A 25918-nucleotide genomic window follows, 5' to 3' on the forward strand; every position below is an offset into this window, starting at 1 on the left:
TGATATATTGTAAGTGATCATGATAAAGTCTTCATGAGCAGATTTTGGATAGAGTTATTCCATATGCAGGGCACTAAATTAAAAATGAGTATGACGTATCACCCACAAACCGACGACCAGACTGAAGTGGTGAACATGTGCTTGGAGACATACCTCAGTTGCTTCACTAGTGGCCGCCCAAAAGAGTGGACAAAGTGGCTTCCCTAGGCCGAGTGGTGGTATAACACAACTTATTATTCATCCACAAAATGTACTCCCTATGAAGCTATGTATGGCCGACCTCCCCCTGTGATCCCAAAATATGTGTTGGGCACCTCTAAAGTAGAACAAGTAGATAGGAAACTTCAGGACAGAGACAAAATGCTAAAGTTACTAAAAGATAATCTCACTACAGCTCAAGCAAAAATGAAACAACAATATAATCAACACAAAGACGAAAGATAATTTTCAATAGGAGATTGGGTCTTCCTATGGCTCTAGCCATACAAGCAAACATCAGTCCAGAACAGAGCATCTATGAAGCTTTCACCTTGGTTCTATGGACCCTACCAAATTTTGGAGAGCTTCGGAGCGGTAGCATATAGATTGGAATCACCCGCCAGCTCCCGACTCCATCAAGTCTTCCATGTGTCATGTTTAAAGCTTAAGCTGGGACAAAATGAGATACCCCAAATCCATCTATGAAATATGACTACCCAAGGAGAATTCCAGATCCAGCCGAGTGTCATTATTGATCGACAAATCGTGACTCGACAACGACGACCCACTACTGAAGTACTAATACAGTGGGCAAACTTACCAGTAGAAGATTGTTGAATCTCGTATTTTGATGATGAAACCACTTGATATGTGTTTATGTTTTAATCTACGTTTTGAGTGACGCAGGATGCTACAATCAGGATGAGACAATTAAAGCAGGAAAAATCATGTTGTGCCGGAGGAACATGTCAGAAGATTGGACGTCGGGCCGATGGATCGGTCGACGTATCGATAGAAGGCTTCGGGTCATGGACTCGGGCATCGGGCCAAGAAGAGCGGGTATTACACCAAGGATATCGGAGTTGTGGAGTCAACTGGCTGATTGGGCAATAGGCCGCAAGAGAGGACGATGCGCCGAAGAATCGGACGAAGCGTCGAGGGACCAATGACATGTCGGACAACTTGGTTAATTGCTTAGGAATAATTGTCGCGATCGAAGTTTTGTTTTAAGTGTGCAGGATTAACTACGATGAAAGAAAGACATGCAGCAGGAGTTACGCCGGAATCAAGACTATGATCACGTTGGGGGTTTGAGAGTTTGACGGAAGTCCGGACGGTCGTTGGAGGTTCTGCGAGAACAAATCCGAGAAGTCCAGGAGCTTGCCAAAGAAGCTCGTTGGAACTCGCCAAGTGGATTGTCACAAATCTAGGAGTTTGCCGGAAGTCCGCTGAAGCATCGCCAAAGGTTTGTCGGATGTTCGCCGGAAGTTCGTCGGAAGCTCGCCGGAAGAAGTGATTGATTCACCGGAGCAAGTTGCAGTAAATGCCTTAAGAAATTCGTAGTTAGCACGATGATTAAGTTAGAAATGGGAGGTGATCCCATTAACTTAATCTTGGGGCAATTGGGCCCTTGAAAGACCCAAATTGGGCCGAATGGATTAGCCCATTCGGACCCAGATTACTTGGCCAGAGGTGGCACCGCCTGGGTCGGCGGTGGCACCGCCCAGGGCTCAATCTCCGAGCTCTAGCTGGGCGGTGCAACCGCCTCTGACAGAGGTGCAACCGCTTGAGCTCGGTCTCCGAGCTCTAGTTGGGCAGTGCAACCGCCCCAGTCAGGCGGTGGCACCGCCTGAGCTCGGTCTCCGAGCTCTGGTAGGAGGTGAAACTGCCCTTGACAGGAGGTGGCACTGCCCAGAGGCTTAGTCTTCGAGCTCTGCTAGGCGGTGCAACCGCCAGACCCCAAATTTCCGGGAGATGACAGTTTTGAGCTCCAAATTCAAACTGGTTTGGAGCCTATAAATACCCCTCCAATCCTTGGGTAAAATACACAAGCACAGAGAGCAAAAAAGGAAAGAAAAGCTATAGAAATCAGTTGAGAAATCCCTCCTCTAGCTTAAGTGTTAGAATTCTGTTTAAGAGAGGAGAGTAAGTGCTTGTAAGGGTTGTCTCCTAAACCCGGTAAAAAGAGAAGAGGGGTGTAAGAAGGAGATTGATCTTCGCCTAGTAAAGTAAGATCGTTAGTGGATGCCGGTGGCCTCGACGGAAGAGGAATCGGAGGAGTGGATGTAGGTCACGATTGACTGAACCACTATAAACTCTCGTCTTCTCTGGTTTGCATTTAATTTGAGCATATTGTCTTTACTACAAACCTCCTCAATAGCTTACTGCCTTCTGCGCATTTACGATCGTGTTTCAAAGTTCAGTATTTTTCGAATCGGCGTTTAGACGTAAATCAGTTTTATCGTACGAACATCATATTTTAGTTTGCGCTTACATTTTGATTTCCATCAGAACTACAAACTGCCTTCATAGACTTGCTTTAACTGCATCTTGCTTGATCACAAGTTAAAGTGATTTACGAATCGACTTTTCTACCGAAATCGCTCTTATCGTACGAACGCAGTTTTAATCGTCGAAAGTTTTCCACTGCACTAATTCACCACCACCCCCCCCCCCCCTCTTAGTGCTCTTGATCCTAACAATTGGTATCAGAGCCTGGTATTTCTCATTTCGGATTTACACCCAAGAGAAATGGCTCTTAATGGCTTTAAAGAGGGTTTTTCGGTTGTTCGTCCACCGTTGTTTAACGGATTGGACTACACTTATTGGAAAACTCGAATGAGAGTTTTCTTGATTTCTATGAATTTGGATTTATGGAATATTGTTGAAAATGGTTTTCAACTTCCCTCTAAACCGATGAACAAATGGTCGGATTTGGAGAAGAAGTATTTTTCTTTAAACGCAAAGGCTATGAATGCCTTATTTTACGCTTTGGACAAAAATGAGTTCAATCGAGTTTCTTTGTGCGAAACGGCTTTCGACATATGGCACACTCTTAAAATCACACACGAAGGCACTTCTAGAGTTAAAGATTCGAAAATCAACATTTTAATGCATGATTTCGAGCTTTTTTGAATGAAGCCGAGCAAAACCATTTTTGACATGTACACCCGTTTTACGGATGTCGTCAATGGTTTAAAAGCTCTTGGCAAATATTTCTCAAATTTTAAACTTGTTAGTAAAGTTTTACGATCACTTTTTGAAGTTTGGGAATCAAAAGTAACAGCAATACAAGAAACAAAAGATTTAAATATTTTTTCACTTGAAGAACTTATTGGCTCATTGATGACATATGAAATGGTACATAATGCACATGATGAACATGATGAACAAAACAACCTTCCAAAGAACAGGAAGGATTTGGAACTACGGACAAATGAATACCACTTGAGCGATGACTCAAGTGATGAGGACAATGATGTACTTGAACTTCGAACACTAAATCTTAATAAGTTTATTAAACAAAAATCTAAAATAAATAATGAACTTGAACGGAGGAAGAGGTCAAAGAAGAAGAACATAAAGTAGGATGAATCGAGCTCCTCCGAAGACGAGGAGAAAATCAAGAAAGGCGAGGTGGCAAACTACGCCTTAACCGCTTTCAATGATAAGGTAATCGAAATATGTTAGAACCCTTGCATATTCTAAACTTGGGGTTGATCTTTTTAGGGGATTGGCCTCCTTGGAACTCTATAGGGGTTCCTCCCTCCAAGTTGCTACTCAAAGGCTGCAGAAAAGATTCATCTATTGTTTATCAAAAGAGGAGGAATACATGACTATTTATAGGGCTTCTAAACCCTAACTCCTAATAGGACTCCTACTCAAGACTCCTACTTCTAACCAACTCCTAATAGGACTCCTACTTAAGACTCATATACCTTTACAACTCCTTATTCTTCTTTAAGAATCAACCTCCTAACCCTAGCCAGCCTCTTCACCTCTTTAATAGGGGTCGGCTTAGGTAGGTTTTACATGAATGTCCCTCTCAATTAGGACTCTCCTAGCTAGAGTCCTAATAGACCTACCCTCTTCAAATCAGCCTTGTCCTCGAGGCTAACGATTCATGAATTTTGGGAATTTGATCTTCAAGTCGTCATAGTTCCCCCAAGTGGCATCTTCTGTTGGTAGGTTCACCCACTATATTAGCACTTTAGTAGTGGGTCATCGTCGTCGAGTCACGATCTGTCGATCAATAATGGCACTTGGCTGGGTTTGGAGTTCTCCTTGGATAGTCATATTTGGTGGGTGGCTTTGGGCTATCTCCAAGCACCTATTTACAACTTCCGTCTGGCCATCGGTTTGTGGGTGATATGCCGTACTCCTTTTTAATTTAGTACCCTATATATGGAATAACTTTGTCCAAAATCTGTTCATGAAGATGCAAATAAAATTTGTCATAAGCACAATGCGTCCCTTATAGTGTTATTCTTTTGAGTCACAATTTTAATAAGCCATAGAGCTTGGTGCTTCCTCCAATTTTTTTATGATTTTACTGGTCTCCGAATCTTCTTGCCATTCCATCCTAATATCCTCAAGGAAGTCACTAGTCGAAAGTGAAATGGCCAAAAATTCAGCTTGCTTAAGTAGCCGTAAAAGCACATCTACAATAACATTCTCTTTCCCCTTTTTGTAAGTTATTTCATAATCATATCCAAGAACCTTTGTTACCCATTTTTGCTGCTCGGGGGAAGATATCTTCTGCTCCAAGAGATATTTTAGGCTTTTATGGTCGGTCTTGATTTGAAAGCATCGCCTGATCAAATACTATCTCCACCTCGTTGCTGCGTGCACAATGGCGAGCATCTCCTTATCATATGTTAATATGTTTTGATAGGGGGGAGACAATGCCTTGTTGAATCTCGTATTTTGATGATGAAACTACTTGATATATGTTTATGATTTAATCTGCATTTTAAGTGACGCAGGATGCTTCGATCAGGATGAGACAATTAAAGCAAAAAAATCATATTGTGCCGGAGGAACATGTCAGAAGATTGGACGTCGGGCCAGTGGATCGGTCGACGTATCGACAGAAGGCTTCGGGCCGTGGACTCGGGTATCGGGCCAAGAAGAGTGGGTATTGTGCCAAGGATATCGGAGTTGCGGAGTCAACTGACCGATTGGGCAATAGGCTGCAGGAGAGGACGATGCGCCGAAGAATCGAACGAAGCGTCGAGGGACCAATGACATGCCGGACAACTTGGTTAATTGCTTAGGAATAATTGTCTCGATCGAAGTTTTGTTTTAAGCGTGCAGGATTAACTACGATGGAAGAAAGACATGCAGTAGGAGTTGCGCCGAAATCAAGATAACGATCACGTTGGGAGTTCGACAGTTCGACGGATGTTCGGACGGTCATCGGAGGTTCTGCGGGAACAAATCCGAGAAGTCCATTAGCTTGCCAAAGAAGCTCGTCGGAACTCACCAAGTGGATCGTCGCAAGTCCAGGAGTTTGCCGGAAGTCCGCAGGAGCATCACCGAGGGTTCATCGGATGATCGACGGAAGTTCGCCGGAAGCTCGCCGGAAGAAGCGATTGACGCACCGGAGCAAGTTGCAGTAAACGTCTTAGAAAATATCGTAGTTAGCACAATAATTAAGTTGGAAATGGGAGGTGATCCCATTAACTTAATCTTGGGGCAATTGGGCCCCTAAAAAACCCAAATTGGGCCGAATGGATCAACCCATTCGGACCCTGATTGCTGTGGGAGGTGCAACCGCCCAGGCCAGGAGGTAGCACCGCCTAGGCTAAGTCTCCGAGTGAGACTGGGCGGTGCAACCGCCCCAGCCCGGAGGTAGCACCACCTGGGCTCAGTCTCCGAGCGAGACTGGGTGGTGCAACCGCCCCAGCCAGGAGGTGGCACCGCCTGGGCTCAGTCTCCGAGCGAGACTAGGCGGTGCAACCTCCCCTGACAGGAGGTGGCACCGCCTGAGCTCAGTCTTCGAGCTCTGCCAGGCGGTGCAACCGCCTCAGTCAGGAGGTGCAACCGCCTGAGCTCAGTCTTTGAGCTCTAGCAGGAGGTGCAACCGCCCCTGACAGGAGGTGGCACCGCCCAAAGGCTCAGTCTTCGAGCTCTGCCAGGCGTTGCAACCGCTCCAGTCAGGAGGTGCAACCACCAGATCCCAGAATTCCAGGAATTGACAGTTTTGAGCTCCAAATTTGAACTGGGTTGGGGCCTATAAATACCCCACCCATTCAGCACTGAAAGCAGAAACTAATACTCGAAATCTTGACATCTTTCTGTGATTCTTAGAGCTCAAAATTATTGTAAAGGCCAAAAGTTCTTCTCCCTCTGTTCTTCCAAGTTCTGAGTTGTAAAGAGAGGAGAGAAAATTTCTGTAAGGGTTGTCTCCTAAGCCCGTCAAAAGGAGTGAAACTGTAAAAGGGTGGTTGGCCTTCGCCTATTGAAGGAAGGCCTCTAGTTGACGTCGGTGACCTCGTCGGTGGAGGAAGCCAAAAGTGGAGTAGGTCAAGATTGACCGAACCACTCTAAATCTTGGTTTGCATTTACTTTGAGCATTTTATCTTTACTGCAAACCTCCTAAATAGCTACTGCCTTCTGTGCTTTTACGAACGAGTTTCTAAGTTCAGAGCTTTCCGAATCTGCGTTTAGATGTAAATCGACTTTTTCGTACGATCATTACATTTCAGTTTACGTTTACATTTTGAATTCAATCATAACTGCAAACTGCCTTCTGCGCATTTATAAAACGTATCTCAAAGTTCAGTATCTTCAAAATTGGCATTTAGACGTAAACTGATTTTATCGTACGAACGTCGCATTTCAGTTTGCGCTTGCATTCTGATTTTTCATCATAAACTGCAAACTGCCTTCATAGATTTACTTTAACGTCATCTCGCTTAATCTTAAGTTAAAGTAATCTTAGAATCGGCTTTTACATCGAAATCATTTTTATCAAACGAACGCAGCGTTCGATTGTAATAGTGAAAGATTTCCACTGCACTAATTCATGTTGAATCTCGGATTTTGATGATGAAATCAATTGATGGGTTAATTGATCTAATCCATATTATTGAGTTAAGTGTGCAGGATTAACTACGATAACCAGAAAACACAAAGCAAGAATACCGGAGTCAAGATCGATGGACGTTTAAGAGTCCGAAGAATCGTCGGAGATGCTGGCGGAACCAACCGAGAAGAAATCGGGAACCTATCGGAAATTTCGGAAGTTCGCCGAAGAGATCGTCGGAGGTTCACGGAGATCACCGAGAAGGCTCGGCTACTCGTTAAAGTCATCACAAGATCGGGAGCTTGATGGGAGTCCGTCGGAAGAAAGTTCGTCGGAAAGCTCGCCGGAACAAGACTCGACGTTCGCGGTTGAAAACTTGCTTAGGATGTGTTTTGTTATGTAGTTCACTTGTAATTAGGCTTAGGATTAAGAGATAATCCTATATCCTGGTTAGGGGCCAACTGGGCCCAAAGTCATATTTGGTTTGGGCTAAAATTAAGCCAAACCATGAACCGGAGAGCCAGGCGGTGACACCTCCTGGGCTGGGCGGTTGCACCGTCCAGCACCCGAATGCTGGGCGGTGGCACCGCTTGGCTGGGCGGTGGCACCGCCAGCATCGGGAACTTAAAGAGAATTCAAATTTTGGAGCCCAAATTTGAATCCTCTTGAGGCCTATAAATACCCCTCAAATCTCAGCTGAGATTACAACTTTTGAGAAGCATTTGATTAAGAGAAAAGTCTTAGAATGTCTTAGCAAGTCTTGTTTTCAATTTGCTAGAGAGTTCTCCTCCTTCTTTCTTATTGAAAATTTGTAAGAGGTTGAACTGCTTGTAAAAGGTTGTAAGAGGGGTATTTACCCTTCCATTTCAAGAGATTTGCTAGTGGAAGGTGGGAGCCTCATCGAAGAGGGGCCTCGCAAGTGGATGTAGGTCATTTGACCGAACCACTCTAAAATCGGCGTAATCTCTAGTTTGCATTTCATTATTGCTATTTACATTACTGCAAACCTTTTTACATGCTTTAGTTCCTTATTACCTTTACTGCGCAACTTTAAGAATACGCTTTCAAGTTAAGCTTTTCAAGTTCCGTTCTTATCGTACGAAAGATTTTTCTAAAACCAAAGTTTTAATCCGCTGCACTAATTCACCCCCCCCCCTCTTAGTGCCGCTCCGATCCTAACAAGTGGTGTCAGAGCGAGGTTATCTCTTATATTTGGTTTAATACCCAAGAGAGATGGCTTACTCCGGCATGCAAGAGGGCCATTCTATTGCACGACCACCTTTGTTTAATGGGTCGGATTACACATATTGGAAGACTCGCATGAGGATCTTCCTCATTTCTATGGACTTTGAGCTTTGGTCTATTGTCGAGAATGGATTTCAAAAATCTTCTCTTCCGATGAGCGAATGGAATGAATCGGAGAAGAAGGTTTTTGCTTTAAATGCAAAGGCTATGAATGCCTTGTTTTGTGCACTAGACAAAAACGAATTTAAACGTGTTTCAATTTGTGATTCGGCTTTTGATATTTGGAGAACTCTTGAGGTCACTCATGAAGGCACTAGCCGAGTGAAAGAGTCCAAAATCAACATCCTTGTGCACTCTTACGAACTTTTCCGAATGAAACCAAGTGAGTCCATCGGAGACATGTACACCCGGTTTACGGATGTCATCAATGGACTCAAAGCTCTTGGTAAAGATTTTACTAACTTTGAACTAGTAACTAAAATCTTAAGATCCCTCCCTAAAAGTTGGGATCCAAAAGTTACGGCCATTCAAGAGGCCAAAGACCTTAAAGCATTCCCTCTTGAAGAACTCATTGGGTCTCTAATGACCTACGAAATGACATGTCAAGCTCATGACGAGCTCGAGAACCCCCTTCCAAAGAACAGGAAGGATATGGCACTCAAATCACAAGAAGACCACTTGAAAGGAACATCAAGTGATGAGGACAGTGACAATGACATTGCACTTTTGACTCAAAAATTTAAAAAATATTTAAGAAAGAAAAAATTTAAAAATAATATAAAAAATAAATTTGAACAAAAGAAGGACCAAGTGATTTGCTATGAATGCAAAAAACCGGGATACTACAAGAACGATTGTCCTCAAGCCAAAAAGAGAATATCAAAGAAGAAGGCGCTCAAGGCAACGTAGGATGATTCAAGCGCGTTCGAAGAAGAGGAGTCCAACACCGAGCAAGTTGCTCATTACGCGCTAATGGCTTTAGGAGAAGAGGTATGTGATTTATTTAATGAAGATTTATCTTTTGAAGAACTCTCTATCGCTTTTCATGAATTATTTGATGAATGTAGAACTGTTAGCAAGAAGTTAAGTATCTTAAAGAAAGAGCATGCTTTGCTACAAGATAAGTTTGATAATCTTCAAACTCCTCCATGCTCTAAGTGTGAGCATTTAGAAGCAATAAAAAATGAAAATTTGCTTCTTAAAGAAACCTTAAACAAGTTTAAGGTTGGTAGCAAAGGATTAGATATGATCCTTGCACACAAGGGTCACATCGCAAATAGAAATGAAATTGAATTTGTAAAAGAATTACATCAAAATCCTACCACTTTCATAAAAGGACCTACATTACATGTTTCCTCTTATGAAATGCAACTTATGTTGCAAATCCGGACATATTGCCTACAAATGTCCATTTAGGAAAATTAGTTCACAAAAATTAATATGGGTTCCTAAAGGAACTATAAAGGATTCAATAATAAATAACAAAGTTAGTGGGTCAATTTTTGAGGCACCCAAAATCAAATGGGTACCTAAAAATCATCCTCTTTTGTAGACAAACCCACAAGCTAGGAGCAAGAGATGGTATCTCGATAGTGGATGCTCAAGACATATGACTGGAGATCCATCTCATTTCTCTATGCTCACTAGCAAAGAAGAAGGGTACGTGACCTTCGGAGACAACAACAAAGGCAAAATCATTGGCAAGGGAACTATTGGTAACAAATTTAGTTTTTCCATTGATGATGTTTTACTAGTTGATGGATTGAAACACAATCTCTTGAGTATTAGTCAACTATGCGATAAAGATTATATCGTTATATTTGAATCAAATATGTGCATTATTGAAAAACCAAATCATAACATGACTATGATTGCTTTAAAACGAAATAATGTCTATACCATCAATCTTGATGAACTAAGTAATGAAATGTGTTTCTCCGCCGTAAATGATGATGCTTGGCTTTGGCATAGGAGATTAGGTCATGCAAGCATGAAAACAATATCTAAAATCTCATCTCAAGAATTAGTACGAGGGATTCCGAATATGAAGTTTATTAAGGATAAGGTATGCGAAGCATGTCAACTAGGCAAACAAATAAAAATAAGCTTCAAACCAAAAAATCAAATTAGCACCACTATACCATTACAATTGATCCATTTGGACTTATTTGGACCAATTGATACAACAAGTCTAGGTGGAAGCAAATATGCTTTTGTGATTGTGGATGACTACTCTAGATACACTTGGACCTATTTCTTAGCTCACAAAAGTGATTGCTTCAAGTGTTTCTCTAGATTTTGTAAACTCACTCAAAACGAAAAAGGCTTCATGATCTCATCAATTCGGAGTGATCACGGTGGTGAATTCCAAAACCGTGACTTTCAAAATTTTTGCGAAGTTAATGGGTACAATTACAACTTCTCAACTCCAAGAAATCCTCAACAAAATGGAGTAGTTGAAAGGAAAAATAGAAACCTACAAGAAATGGCAAGAACTATGTTAAATGAACATAGTTTACCCAAATATTTTTGGGCCGAAGCCGTAAATACGGCTTGTTATATCATGAATAGGGTCCTAATAAGACCATCTCTATCAAAAACTCCCTATGAATTATGGAATAACAAAAAACCAAATATTTCTTATTTTAAAGTTTTCGGTTGTAAATGCTTCAATTTAAATGAAAAGGATGCCCTAGGGAAATTTGATGCTAAATCCGATGAAGGCATTTTTCTTGGTTACTCCTCCGTTTCTAAGGCCTTTCGTGTCTTTAACAAAAGGACCTTAGTAATAGAAGAGTCTATTCATGTAGTTTTTAATGAAATTTTTGATTTAAAGAAAAATGATTTTGATGATGATCTTGGTTTTGATAATTTGAATTTAAACGAACCCCCTCCTCAAAATAGCCATTTGAATGCATCTTCTTCCGAAATTTCTTTACCCAAAGAATGGAAGCATGTAGATGCTCATCCAAAGGAGCTTATTATAGGAGATACAACAAAAGGGGTTCAAACTTGTTCTTCTTTCAAGAATTTTTGTGCCAACGCCGCTTTCCTTTCTCAAATTGAACCTAAATGCATTAACAAAGCCTTAAAAGATGATTTTTGGGTCATTGCAATGCAAGAAGAATTGAACCAATTTGAGAGGAATGAGGTATGGAAGCTTATTCCTAGACCAAGTGACCACTTAGTCATAGGTACTAAGTGGGTCTTTAGAAACAAGCAAGACGAAAATGGTATCGTGGTTAGAAACAAGGCTAGATTAGTGGCCAAAGGTTTCAACCAGGACGAAGGTATCGATTACGAAGAAACCTTCGCTCCCGTGGCTCGATTAGAAGCCATAAGGATGCTCCTTGCCTATGCTAGTAATAATAATTTTAAACTATTTCAAATGGATGTCAAAAGTACTTTCTTGAATGGTTTTATTTCCGAAGAAGTATATGTCGAACAACCTCCCGGATTTGAAAATTCTCTTCTTCCTAATCATGTATTCAAATTGACTAAAGCTCTCTATGGCTTGAAACAAGCTCCTAGAGCTTGGTATGAAAGGCTTAGTTCCTTTCTTATTTTAAATAATTTTACCAAAGGCAAGGTTGATACTACATTGTTTATTAAACATTTTGAAAATAATTTTCTTATTGTGCAAATTTATGTTGACGATATTATTTTTGGCTCTTCGGATGAATCACTATGTGAATCATTTGCCAAATGTATGAGTCATGAATTTGAAATGAGTTTAATGGGTGAATTAACTTTCTTTTTAGGATTACAAATCAAACAACTTAGTGATGGTATATTTCTTAACCAATCCAAATATACATTCGAATTGTTAAAACGATTTAACATGGATAATTCAAAAGCAATAAACACCCCTATGAGTACTGTGACTAAGTTAGATATGGATGAAAATAGTGAAAATTTCGATCAAAAAACATATAGGGGAATGATAGGTAGTCTACTCTACCTCACCGCGACTAGACCAGATATTATGTTTAGTGTAGGACTTTGCGCTAGGTTTCAATCTAATCCTAAATTATCTCATCTGAAGAGTGTTAAAAGAATATTTAGGTATCTTAAAGGAACTCCAAATTTAGGATTGTGGTATCCAAAATCTGAAAAATTCGATCTAATAGCTTATGCATATGCCGATTTTGGTGGATGCAGGATAGATAGAAAAAGTACATCCGGAACATGCCAATTTTTAGGACATGAACTTGTTTCTTGGACTTCCAAGAAACAAAATTCAGTTGCACTATCTACGGCGGAAGCCGAATACATTGCTGCAAGTGCATGTTGTGCACAAGTCATTTGGATGAAAAATACATTAGAAGACTATGGAATTCACTTTAAAAATATTCCCATAAAATGTGATAATACTAGTGTCATATGTCTTACTAAAAATTCAATTCTGCACTCTAGAACTAAGCACATCGACGTTAGGCATCATTTCATACGCGATCATGTCCTTAACAATGATGTTGTTCTAGAATTCATTGACACAAAGCATCAATTAGCAGATATATTTACAAAAGCTTTGAACGAAGATCAATTTGAATTCATTAGAAGGGAATTAGGCATGTTAAATTGTCCCTAAAATGAGCTTCACAAAAAAATGACTCGTCCTTTTCCTTTCTTTTGTGGATTTGATTTCTTCCTTCTTCTTCAATTCAAAATGATCCATTAAAGTATAACTTATGATCTTGAGGGAAGAAGCTAAACAAAAGGGAGGAAGAAAATTTTTTTTCTTTCCTCCGCGGGATGCTAGCGGTGGCACCGCCAGATCCGGCGGTGACACCGCTCGGTTTGGCGGTGGCACCGACCGAGCGACCCTTATTAACCCGAGGGGTTAGGGCCGGCGGTGACACCGCCCCCAACCCGAAAAAAAAAGGCTCTCAAAACCCTCTCCCATTCCCTCTAACCCTCATTCTAACTCTTAGAAGCATTGGAGAAGGATTCTTGGTGGTCCAAGCTTTCCATCTCTCAACATAATCTCCATAAGGTAACACTTGAAATCTCTCTTTTTGGTATCCCATTCCCTCTTTTCTTTCCTCTTTCCCTTGCTTATTTTTCACAATTTCATCATCATCTTGTCTAGATAATGGCTCCTAAGAGATCAAAAGGAAAAAGGATTGAAGGAGATTCATTTGACCATGATCTTTTTAGATCAAAAGAGGTAGCCCTTAGCTTTCCAAAATTTGAAACACGATGTATCCATAAGGGAAAATACGTTGATCTGGATGAACTAGAGGACTTAGAACCCATTAGGTGGTTTGCACACCTAGAAGCTCTACCTCTACTACAAATAGATGAACCAATCTATCCGCGATTAGTTAGATTGTTCTATGCCAACCTATATGAGGACAACGATAGCCTAAGCACTTACCTTCTAGGAACACCCATTAGAATATTTGACAGCACTATTTGTGAGCTAATTGGCATAACTGAAAAAGATAAGGGATGCTATTTTAAAGGTAAATGGGACGTCAACACAATAGGAGCAACCTATACCGAAGCCGTAGAAACAATTTTTGCAAATCCAAACCTTGACTTCCTACCCAAGAGCTGTGAACACTTACTGCCTTTCAACTCTAAAATTCTTCATCACATTATCACAAGCATCATATTCCCCAAACAATTTCATCTTGACGAAATAAGTCAAATAGAGATAGGAACCATGTATTGGATTATGACCGGTCAGCATAATTGTTTTGGGTACTTAATTCGCCAACACATGCAGGATATTATGGCTAAAGATACTATATTGCCATATGGGAGGTTAATCACTAGATTTCTTCATGCCTATGACATTTGCATTCCACCCGATGAAGAATCTATTCAAAATGATCGATATAACATAATAAATAAAAACCTACTGAAAAGACTTAGGTGCACTTTTAGCAATGGCATATGGGTTAGGCAGCCTAGAAGGACGGATCCAATTCCTCCACCAATAGAACACCCTGAAACACCAATTCTTATGGGAAATGAATCTCCTCCTCCTAGTCCCTTTGGCGCAGCACCTTCAGCTCTTGTTTCCTCCTCTGAAGATCTCATTATGGCGGAACTGTCTCAGATCAAATCACAGCAAGAACAAATTCAGAATCAACAAGTTGAAATTTTGAAGACACTACGACAAATGAATGAAAAAATAGATATCATGTATCAGCACTGTGGATTACCTCCTAAGGATTAAATTGATGTATCTTTTTATTCTGTTCTGTTTGCTTTTAACAACAAGTTCAAAGTTTGTCATCGATTGAACGATAACTGGTCCTTCCTTTTAGATAACTACTGTTTTGATCTGCATAAATGATGATTTCTTTTGGATAAACTATTTCTGGCAAATTTGAATGATGAACTTTGTTTCCTATTAAATGCTAAACCTTTTTTCTATGATCATCAATTAGCTGGCTTGTCTCTTTTTGTTGATGACAAAGGGGGAGAAGTGATGACTAAGTGATGACTTACACCATAACGATAGCATGACTTATATGAATTACAAAAACTTGTGTGATATGAATGTCTTATATGCCTTGCAAAATCCTTGAAAATATCGCAAGATTGATTGATCATATTGAAGGCATGCCTTACATTTATATCATGAAATTCATGTTGAAAATCTTTATCTTCTATCGTAGTAAAAATTATCTCTTATCATGATTTTCATCGAAGTTTTGTATTTACTATTGCTTAATGAGAATGACGATAAGTTCTACGGTTAGAACTTATCGGTTTATGCTTGAATTCTATGGATGAAATTCAAGTGTTTTCATCTTCTCATAATATGGCATATAGATAGGGGGAGTTATGTTTAACTCCGTCATCAATTGATTGTCATCATCAAAAAGGGAGATTGTTGAATCTCGGATTTTGATGATGAAATCAATTGATGGGTTAATTGATCTAATCCATATTATTGAGTTAAGTGTGCAGGATTAACTACGATAATCAGAAAACACAAAGCAAGAATACCGGAGTCAAGATCGATGGACGTTTAAGAGTCCGAAGAATCGTCGGAGATGCTGGCGGAACCAACCGAGAAGAAATCGGGAACCTATCAGAAATTTCGGAAGTTCGCCGAAGAGATCGTCGGAGGTTCACAGAGATCACCGAGAAGGCTCGGCTACTCGTTAAAGTCATCACAAGATCGGGAGCTTGATGGGAGTCCGTCGGAAGAGTGTTCGTCGGAAAGCTCGCCGGAACAAGACTCGACGTTCGCGGTTGAAAACTTGCTTAGGATGTGTTTTGTTATGTAGTTCACTTGTAATTAGGATTAGGATTAAGAGATAATCCTATATCCTGGTTAGGGGCCAACTGGGCCCAAAGTCATATTTGGTTTGGGCTAAAATTAAGCCAAACCATGAACCGGAGAGCCAGGCGGTGACACCTCCTGGGCTGGGCGGTTGCACCATCCAGCACCCGAATGCTGGGCGGTGGCACCGCTTGGCTGGGCGGTGGCACCGCCAGCATCGGGAACTTAAAGAGAATTCAAATTTTGGAGCCCAAATTTGAATCCTCTTGAGGCCTATAAATACCCCTCAAATCTCAGCTGAGATTACAACTTTTGAGAAGCATTTGATTAAGAGAAAAGTCTTAGAAAGTCTTAGCAAGTCTTGTTTTCAATTTGCTAGAGAGTTCTCCTCCTTCTTTCTTATTGAAAATTTGTAAGAGGTTGAACTGCTTGTAAAAGGTTGTAAGAGGGGTATTTACCCTTCCATTTCAAGAGATTTGCTAGTGGAAGGTGGGAGCCTCATCGAAGAGGGGCCTCGCAAGTGGATGTAGGTCATTTGACCGAACCACTCTAAAATCGGAGTAATCTCTGGTTTGCATTTCATTATTGCTATTTACATTACTGCAAACCTTTTTACATGCTTTAGTTCCTTATTACCTTTGCTGCGCAACTTTAAGAATACGCTTTCAAGTTAAGCTTTTCAAGTTCCGTTCTTATCGTACGAAAGATTTTTCTAAAACCAAAGTTTTAATCCGCTGCACTAATTCACCCCCCCCCCCCTCTTAGTGCCGCTCCGATCCTAACAATTCACCCCCCCCCCCCTCTTAGTGCTCTTGATCCTAACATGCCTTACTAATGTATATGAGTGGTCGACCATCTTGCATGAGAACGTCTCTCATTCTGTCTCCAGATGCATCGGCCTCAATGATGAAGGGTCGGTTGAAATCTGGTAGCGGTAGCACCGGCATCGTCGTCATGGCTGCCTTAAGTTTGTCGAGGGCAGCGGAGGCTTTGTCCGACCATTGGAAGGTATCAATTTTCAGTAAAGAAGTGAGTAGTGCACTGATCTTTCCATAGTTTTTCACGAACTTATGGTAGTAGCCTGTTAAACCTAGAAAGCCATGTAGCAATTTTATGTTCCTCGAGGTAGGCCAGTTTTGCATTACTCCAATTTTGAAGGGATCCACCGTCACACATTCCTCTGATATGATATGTCCAAGATATTCCACCTTTTTTTGAAGAAAGTAAAAATTCGTAGTGGCCGTTGTGTATTCGAAAGGCGGTTTTCGGTATGACTTCTTCGTACACTCGTATTTGATGATACCCGGATCGAAGGTCCAGCTTTGTGAAGATTTGTGCTCCCTTTCATCTAGCAATTCATCTACTACTGGAATAGGGTATTTATCCTTGATGGTTATGCCATTGAGAGCTCAGTAATCAATGCATATTCGCCATGTTCCGTCCTTCTTGCATACAAGTAGCACCGGTGAAGAGTAGAGGTTGCAACTTGGCCGAATAACTCTTGTTTCGAGTATCTCTTTTACAATCCTTTCTATTTCATCCTTTTGGAGATGTAGATACTGATATGGCCGAGTATTTGCTGGAGGTTTTCCTGAAAGAATCATTATATAATGATTATGCCGACGGGTAAGAGATAGGTTGTGCAGTTCGTCAAATATATCTGAAAATTCAGCAAGCAAAGGAAGTAGGTTTTGATCTTCAAATTCTATTGGCTCTCTCTTAGTTTGTTGCTCAAGTTGTGCCAAAAATCTGTTGCATGCTTTATGCAAAACCTTCTCCATTTGTTGTATGTAAATCGTCGTTACGTCGCCCCCACGTTTCCCGTTCAGTATCACCTGTTTCTCCTTACTGTAAAATTTCATAATTAGTTGCATAAAATCCCAAGAAATATCACCTAATGTCGTCAATCATTTAATTCTCAGCATGGCTTCATGATCATCAAGAGGGAGAAGGAAGAAATATGTAATTATCTCTTGGTAAGGCCTCATGATCAACAACAGTTTCACTTGCGGGCGCCTACGATCATACTTCAAAATCCATCCATCAGCGACCTTAACATCAAACCTGCTGCAATTCTCGATAGGTAAAGCCATATGGACAGTAACCTTACTGTTTAAAAAGTTATTAGTACTGCCCGTGTCGATGAGAACAGTGATCGGTTGTTGTTTGAGAAGGCCTCCAATTTTCATCGTTTGCGGGTTTGAGTAGTCAGCTAGTGCATGTACCGTAACTTCGGTCGGTTGTGGCTCTTCTTCTACATCTTTTTCTTCATATTCAAGGCTCTCTTCTGGATGTTCAATGACCTATTCTTCTATTGGTTCAATCATAATAAGTCTCCCTTTACCACAGCGATGCTCACGGCTCGTCACAATGCCAACATAACCCCTTCGCATATCGCTCCTGAAGCTCTTCTCTTGTTAACCTCTTCGGTGTAGGGACTTGGTCGATAATAGGGGGGGCTGAGGGCTTCAATATTACTAGTTTAGGAGCGACCCTAGTCCTCCGAGCTTCATGGTTCAATTGCTCCTTTTGATGTCGTGCGAAAGAGATGGCTGCCATAAGCGTATACGGTTGTCACGCTTTAACTTCTCCTCGGATCTCCAACTTCAAACCCTCAATGAAGGTCCTTAATAGCTATTTTTGAGATCAATCATGAGTTTGATTAGATAACCTTTCAAACCTGGTTTGGTACTCCTGAATGGTGGAGGTTTGTCGGATCTTTGCTAGTTGTCCGTCAATATTCTCGTAATCGGTTGGTCTGAAGCGGATCAGCAGTCCTTCTTTGAATTGTGACCATGAAAGGACTCCATAAGCATGTTCAAACCAGTCAAACCATTGTATAGCATCCCCTTCAAGATGTATAGCTACAATTTTCACCATAGATGCATCCGCGGTTTTGTGGTACCGAAAATATCGCTCCGCGCGCGAGATCCAACCAATCGGGTCTCCTTCTTCCCATCTAGGGAAGTCCACTCTCATGCATGGATAGTTGGGGTCGGTCATAGAGCCTCCCCTCCCTTGGAAGTCATATATTCGGGCTTGGTGCGATTGGGCAAAGCTCTCTCCTTGATATGATTTCTTCGGGCTTAGTGGTCGGCCCAATCTGAGTTCGGTAAAGAGCGTCCGAATCTTATCCTCCATTCGCACCTCCAAGGCTTCAAATTTAGTATTGATTGCCTCCTTAGATGCCATAGTATATGCCCCCAAATCTATGATGTTAAGATCTCTCTTTTGTTGTTGGGTTAAAGGCATGTATAGGTTAAGAGAAGTGATGGTCGAAAGGGTTGGTGGATTGGTGGATGTAGGCTACGGTTTAGGCTTGTTTTGTGGCTGTTTTGGGTGCAGTTTGAGGGTATGGTTTAGTAAAATTTTAGGGCTGTGGATGAAAGTTTTGGATCTATTGCAATTCATGGGGAGATCAAAAGATGATCCGTGGTGGTGGAGATAACGGCGAAATTTGGCGACGATCTTTTAAGCAATTGTGGGAATTGCTTTGGGCGATTGTGGAGGGTTGATGGATGGTTGTGGAAGGCCAGCAAGATTCCAAGAACACTGCTCTGATACCAAGTGTTAGAACCCTTATATATTCTAAACTTGAGGTTGATCTCTTTAGGGGATCGGCCTCCATGGAACTCTATAGGGGTTCCTCCCTCCAAGTTGCTGCTCAAAGGCTGCAGAAAAGATTCATCTATTGTTTATCATGTTGAATCTCGTATTTTGATGATGAAACTACTTGATATATGTTTATGATTTAATCTGCGTTTTGAGTGACGCAGGATGCTTCGATCAGGATGAGACAATTAAAGCAGGAAAATCATGTTGTGCCGGAGGAACATGTCAGAAGATTGGACGTCGAGCCGGTGGATCGGTCGACATATCGACAAAAGGCTTCGGGCCGTGGACTTGAGCATCGGGCTAAGAAGAGCGGGTATTGTGCCAAGGATATCGGAGTTGCGGAGTCAACTGGCCGATTGGGCAATAGGCTGCAGGAAAGGACGATACGCCGAAGAATCGGACGAAGCGTCGAGGGACCAATGACATGCCGGACAACTTGGTTAATTGCTTAGGATTAATTGTCTCGATCAAAGTTTTTGTTTTGAGTGTGCAGGATTAACTACGATGGAAGAAAGACATGAAGCAGGAGTTGCGCCGAAGTCAAGACAATGATCATGTTGGGAGTTCGAAAGTTCTACGGAAGTTCGGACGGTCGTCGGAGGTTCTGCGGGAACAAATCCGAGAAGTTTAGGAGCTTGCCAAAGAAGCTCGTCGGAACTCGCCAAGTGGATCGTCTCAAGTCCAGGAGTTTGCCGGAAGTCCGCAGGAGCATCACCGAGGGTTCATCGGATGATCGACGGAAGTTCGCCGGAAGCTCGCCGGAAGAAGCGATTGACGTACCGGAGCAAGTTGCAGTAAATGTCTTAGGAAATAATCGTAGTTAGCATAATGATTAAGTTAGAAATGGGAGGTGATCCCATTAACTTAATCTTGGGGCAATCGGGCCCTTGAAAGACCCAAATTGGGTCGAATGAATCAACCCATTCGGACCTGAAATAGTGCTAGGTGGTAGCACCGCCAGGGTAAGAGGTAGCACCGCCCAGGAGGCAGTCTCCGAGCGAGACTGGGCGGTGCAACCGCCCCAGCCAGGAGGTAGCACCGCCTGGGCTCAGTCTCCGAGCGAGACTGGGCGGTGCAACCGCCCCTGACAGGAGGTGGCACCGCTTGAGCTCAGTCTTCGAGCTCTGCCAAGCGGTGCAACCGCCTTAGTCAGGAGGTGGCACCGCCTGAGCTCAGTCTTCGAGCTCTGGCAAGAGGTGCAACCGCCCCTGATAGGAGGTGGCACCGCCCAGAGGCTCAGTCTTCGAGCTCTGCTAGGCGGTGCAACCGCTCCAGTCAGGAGGTGCAACCGCCTGATCCCGGAATTCCGGGAATTGACAGTTTTGAGCTCCAAATTTGAACTGGGTTGGGGCCTATAAATACCCCACCCATTCAGCACTGAAAGAGCACAGACACACACCCAAATCTTGATCTTTTTCTGTGATTCTTAGAGCTCAAAATTGTTGTAAAGGCCAAAAGTTCTTCTCCCTCTTTTCTTCCAAGTTCTGAGCTGTAAAGAGAGGAGAGAAAATTCTGTAAGGGTTGTCTCTTAAGCCCGTCAAAAGGAGTGAAACTGTAAAAGGGTGGTTGGCCTTCGCCTATTGAAGGAAGGCCTCTAGTTGACGTCGGTGACCTCGTCGGTGGAGGAAGCCAAAAGTGGAGTAGGTCAAGATTGACCGAACCACTCTAAATCTCGGTTTGCATTTACTTTGAGCATTTTATCTTTACTGCAAACCTCCTAAATAGCTACTGCCTTCTGCGATTTTACGAACGAGTTTCTAAGTTCAGAGCTTTCCGAATCTACGTTTAGACGTAAATCGACTTTTTCGTACGATCATTACATTTCAGTTTACGTTTACATTTTGATTTCAATCGTAACTGCAAACTGCCTTCTGCGCATTTATAAAACGTATCTCAAAGTTTAGTATCCTCAAAATTGGCATTTAGACGTAAACCGGTTTTATCGTACGAACGTCGCATTTCAGTTTGCGCTTGCTTTCTGATTTTCATCATAAACTGTAAACTGCCTTCGTAGATTTACTTTAACATCATCTAGCTTAATCTTAAGTTAAAGTAATCTTAGAATCTGCTTTTACATCGAAATCATTTTTATCAAACGAACGCAGCTTTCGATTTTAATAGTGAAAGATTTCCGCTGCACTAATTCACCCCCCCCCCCCCTCTTAGTGCTCTTGATCCTAACAATTGGTATCAGAGCCAGGTTGTTCTTATTTCGGATTTACACCCGAGAGAAATGGCTCTTCATGGCTTTCAAGAGGGTTTATCGGTTTTTCGTCCATCGTTGTTTAACGGATTGGACTACACTTATTGGAAAACTCGAATGAGAGTTTTCTTGACTTCTATGAATATAGATTTATGGAATATCGTTGAAAACAATTTTCAACTTCCCTCTAAACCGATGAACGAATGGTCGGATTTGGAGAAGAAATATTTTTCTTTAAACGTGAAGGCTATGAATGCCTTATTTTGCGCTTTAGACAAAAATGAGTTCAATCGGATTTCTACGTGCGAAACGACTTTTGACATTTGGAGAACACTTGAAATCACGCACGAGGGAACTAGTAGAGTCAAAGACTCGAAAGTTAACATTTTATTGCATGATTTTGAGCTTTTTCGAATGCAACCAAGCGAGACTATAGGCGACATGTACACCCGTTTCACGGATGTCGTCAATAGTTTAAGAGCTCTTGGAAAATGTTTTTCGGATTTTGAACTCGTAAACAAGATTTTGCGCTCACTTTCTAAACCTTGGGATTCAAAAGTAACTGCTATTCAAGAATCGAAAAACTTGAACCAATTTCCACTTGAAGAACTAATTGGTTCCTTGATCACATATGAAATGACGTGCAATGCACGTGAAGAACTTGAGAACCACCTTCCAAAAAACAGGAAGGATTTGGGACATAGAACATTTGAAGACCACTCGAGCATAAGCTCAAGTGATGGTGAACTTAAACTACAAATGAAACAAAAATTAAAAAGTAAGAAGAACGGAACTACTTGCTTTGAACGTAAAAAGAAGAACAAAAATTGGGATGAATCGAGCTCCTCTGAAGACGATGAGAAAATCAATAAAGGCGAGGTGGCAAACTACGCTTTTACGCCTTTCGACACTGAGGTAATCAAAATGCCTTTAATTTACTTCGAAATTACATGATGCTTTTCATGATGCATTTTTCTTTTTCTTTAAATTTTCTTGAAAATTATATTTTTAATAATTTAATAATGAAAATGCAAAAATATGATCATGCTTGTAATTTTGAAAATGATAATGAAAATTTCATGTCTTATGTTAATGCAAGATAGAAATCTAATGATTGTACACCTAGTGAGATTAATCTTATTTATGTGCTTGAGAAGCAAGAATGTATCTTTTGATGATTTTCATATTGCTTTTCAATGACGATACATGGCTTTTGTCTAGAAGGCTTGATATTTTTCATTGTCTTTGTTTGTTAAATATGATGTATGGTTTTGACATAAGAATAAAGATTTGAGCATGCTATTATAAAGTCAATCATATAAATTAAAACTAAAGAAGTTTTAGGCATTTATAAGAATCATTCAAAATTATGTTCAATGAAACCTTGCTTAATGTTGCAATGAAAATATTAAAGGTTTGATACTATGATTTGACGATTTTATGCATGAGATTTTAAAGTTATACATGATGATTTTTGTGATTGATGGTTTTATGATGAAATTTATTTTATGATCCTAAACGTTGATGCATGTTTTCATTTGACATAAATGAAAAGGCATGCTAACATGAAATTGATCACTTAAGATGAAACACTTAAAAAAGGGGAGAAATATATGAATTGATGCTATAAACACTATGCTATGATTATCCCATGCTTGCATCATCAAGAGATATATGAATTGATATGATTGTCATATTTGCAATGCTTATATGAATTGATGCTATGATTGCCAAATTTGCATTATGCCATGTTTGCATCATGCGTTAAGATATCAAGAACTTGTATCGTAATTTCACGCATTGATATCTTACCATGTGATGAAATGCTACAATTGATGAACACTTGAAATGTAATCCTCTATCTTATTGATTTTTCAATAAATCTATGCTTGTCATATATGAATTTATTGAATGTAATTTTAAGGATGATTTCAGATTTGACAAATACTTGATTCGTATTTACGACATAAGATACACTTTAAATATGAATCATGCTTCAATCATTTTCTATCTCTAGAGTTCTCGATTTTGATGAAATACAAGTGATAAATTCATTTATGATATCTTGTAAATAATCACTTGAATTATGAATGAGTTTTTTATGATGTGTTAAAAGAATCACTTAAAAAGAAAATGCTTTTCCCATCTTATCAAGATTAATGATTTCATGATATTGTGTGAATCTCGAAATTGACTTTGATGAAATCGTAATAACGTTATTCATGTTATGAATCTTAAAAATGATAATATGCTTCATGTGATAATATGAATACATGAAACACTTATGATATTCCGTGTATTCATAAAATATTTATCTCATCATCCAATAACTCTTCTTGATATTCCTTATGAGATGAAATGAAATAATGCATGAAATACAAATGAGGAGTTAATGATCATGCATAATAGGATGTAATGAATTCTGACATTTAGATACCATCGTTTGAATATCTATGATCATGTTGCCAAAATGATATATCATGAATGCTTGAATATCATGTTTGATATGCTCATGATGATGATTGATTTTTCGGTATCATGCATAAAAAAAAATGAAATGTAATGTTAATGAATTTGTGCATTGAAACTATAATGATGCACAAATAAGAATGATTACTTACGTTTGTCATGATTTAGAAATTGATGTAAAGGGTTTTTCCCTTCTTTTTGACAATGACAAAGGGGGAGATAGATTGCTAGCACAATTCAAGAAAAAGGCAAAAATTACAAAAGAGAAGAAATTGCTATCTTGAACATCACCGATAATTGCTAGCTTGAAATGTCAAGAAAATGCAAAAACTTGTTTATTTTCTTGCACATCTAAAGAGAAGATGCAAATGTAACACTTGCCAAATTATTTGCTTGCCTCATGTAAAACATTATCTCTTGCTAGTTTGGCATTTTGCTAGCTTGCACTTTGCAAAGAAAGCAAAAATGACACTTCTCAAAAGAGAAGAAAGAGCTTGTTATCTTGAACATCACAAGCTTGCCAAACAAAAATTGCAAAAGTGCTATCTTGCCTATTTCAAGAAGCAAAACTTGCATATCGTAAAAATTTGCTAGCTTGCAACTTGCATATTTCAAGAAGCAAGAGTTGCCTTCTTGAACATCTCTAAATTGCTAGCTTGCAAGTTCTAAAATGTTGCAACATTGCTAGCTTGCATGTTATAAAAGTGCTATCTTGTATGCTGTAAAACTTGCATATCTAAAACTTAATAGCTTGAATGTTCTAAGCATGATGTAACATTTGCTAAATTTTGAGGCTTCAAAACTGCATGATGATAAAACTTGATATTATGTTTTTCATGCAATGAGTTGAACCAATATCACAAACGCTTGATTGTGGTACTTCTCCTTTTTGTTGATGACAAATGGGGAGAAGTATGATGTTATGCATAAGTTTATGCATAAGTTCATGATGACGTGTTGCAAGTATTCATGATGAATATTGCAATGACTTGAATTCAGTTTGAATTCAAGGTTTTATCAATATGGCATATTGATAGGGGGAGTTTGTTTAAACTCCGGGAGTTAAGTTTAACTCCGTCATCAAGTGGTTATCATCATCAAAAAGGGGGAGATTGTTGAATCTCGTATTTTGATGATGAAACTACTTGATATATGTTTATGATTTAATCTGCGTTTTGAGTGACGCAGGATGCTTCGATCAGGATGAGACAATTAAAGCAGGAAAATCATGTTGTGCCGGAGGAACATGTCAGAAGATTAGACGTCGGGCCGGTGGTTCGGTCGACGTATCGACAGAAGGCTTCGGGCCGTGGACTCGGGCATCGGGCTAAGAAGAACGGGTATTGTGCCAAGGATATCGGAGTTACGGAGTCAACTGGCCGATTGGGTAATAGGCTGTAGGAAAGGATGATTCGCTGAAGAATCGGACGAAGCGTCGAGGGACCAATGACATGCCGGACAACTTGGTTAATTGCTTAGGATTAATTGTCTCGATTGAAGTTTTTGTTTTGAGTGTGCAGCAGGAGTTCCGCCGGAGTCAAGACAATGATCACATTGGGAGTTCGAGAGTTCTACGGAAGTTCGGACGGTCATCGGAGGTTCTGCGGGAACAAATCCGAGAAGTCCAGGAGCTTGCCAAAGAAGCTCGTCGGAACTCGCCAAGTGGATCGTCGCAAGTCCAGGAGTTTGCCGGAAGTCCGCAGGAGCATCACCGAGGGTTCATCGGATGATCGACGGAAGTTCGCCGGAAGCTCGCCGGAAGAAGCGATTGACGTACCGGAGCAAGTTGCAGTAAATGTCTTAGGAAATAATCGTAGTTAGCACAATGATTAAGTTAGAAATGGGAGGTGATCCCATTAACTTAATCTTGGGCAATCGGGCCCCTGAAAGACCCAAATTGGGCTGAATGAATCAACCCATTCGGACCTGAAATAGTGCTAGGAGGTAGCACCGCCAGGGTAGGAGGTAGCACCGCCCAGGAGGCAGTCTCCAAGCGAGACTGGGCGGTGCAACCGCCCCAGCCAGGAGGTAGCACCGCCTGGGCTTAGTCTCCGAGCGAGACTGGGCGGTGCAACTGCCCCTGACAGGAGGTGGCACCGCTTGAGCTCAGTCTTCGAGCTTTGCCAGG

Source organism: Musa acuminata, chromosome BXJ1-2, assembly GCF_036884655.1.
Source record: "Musa acuminata AAA Group cultivar baxijiao chromosome BXJ1-2, Cavendish_Baxijiao_AAA, whole genome shotgun sequence".
Classification (NCBI taxonomy): Eukaryota; Viridiplantae; Streptophyta; class Magnoliopsida; order Zingiberales; family Musaceae; genus Musa; species Musa acuminata.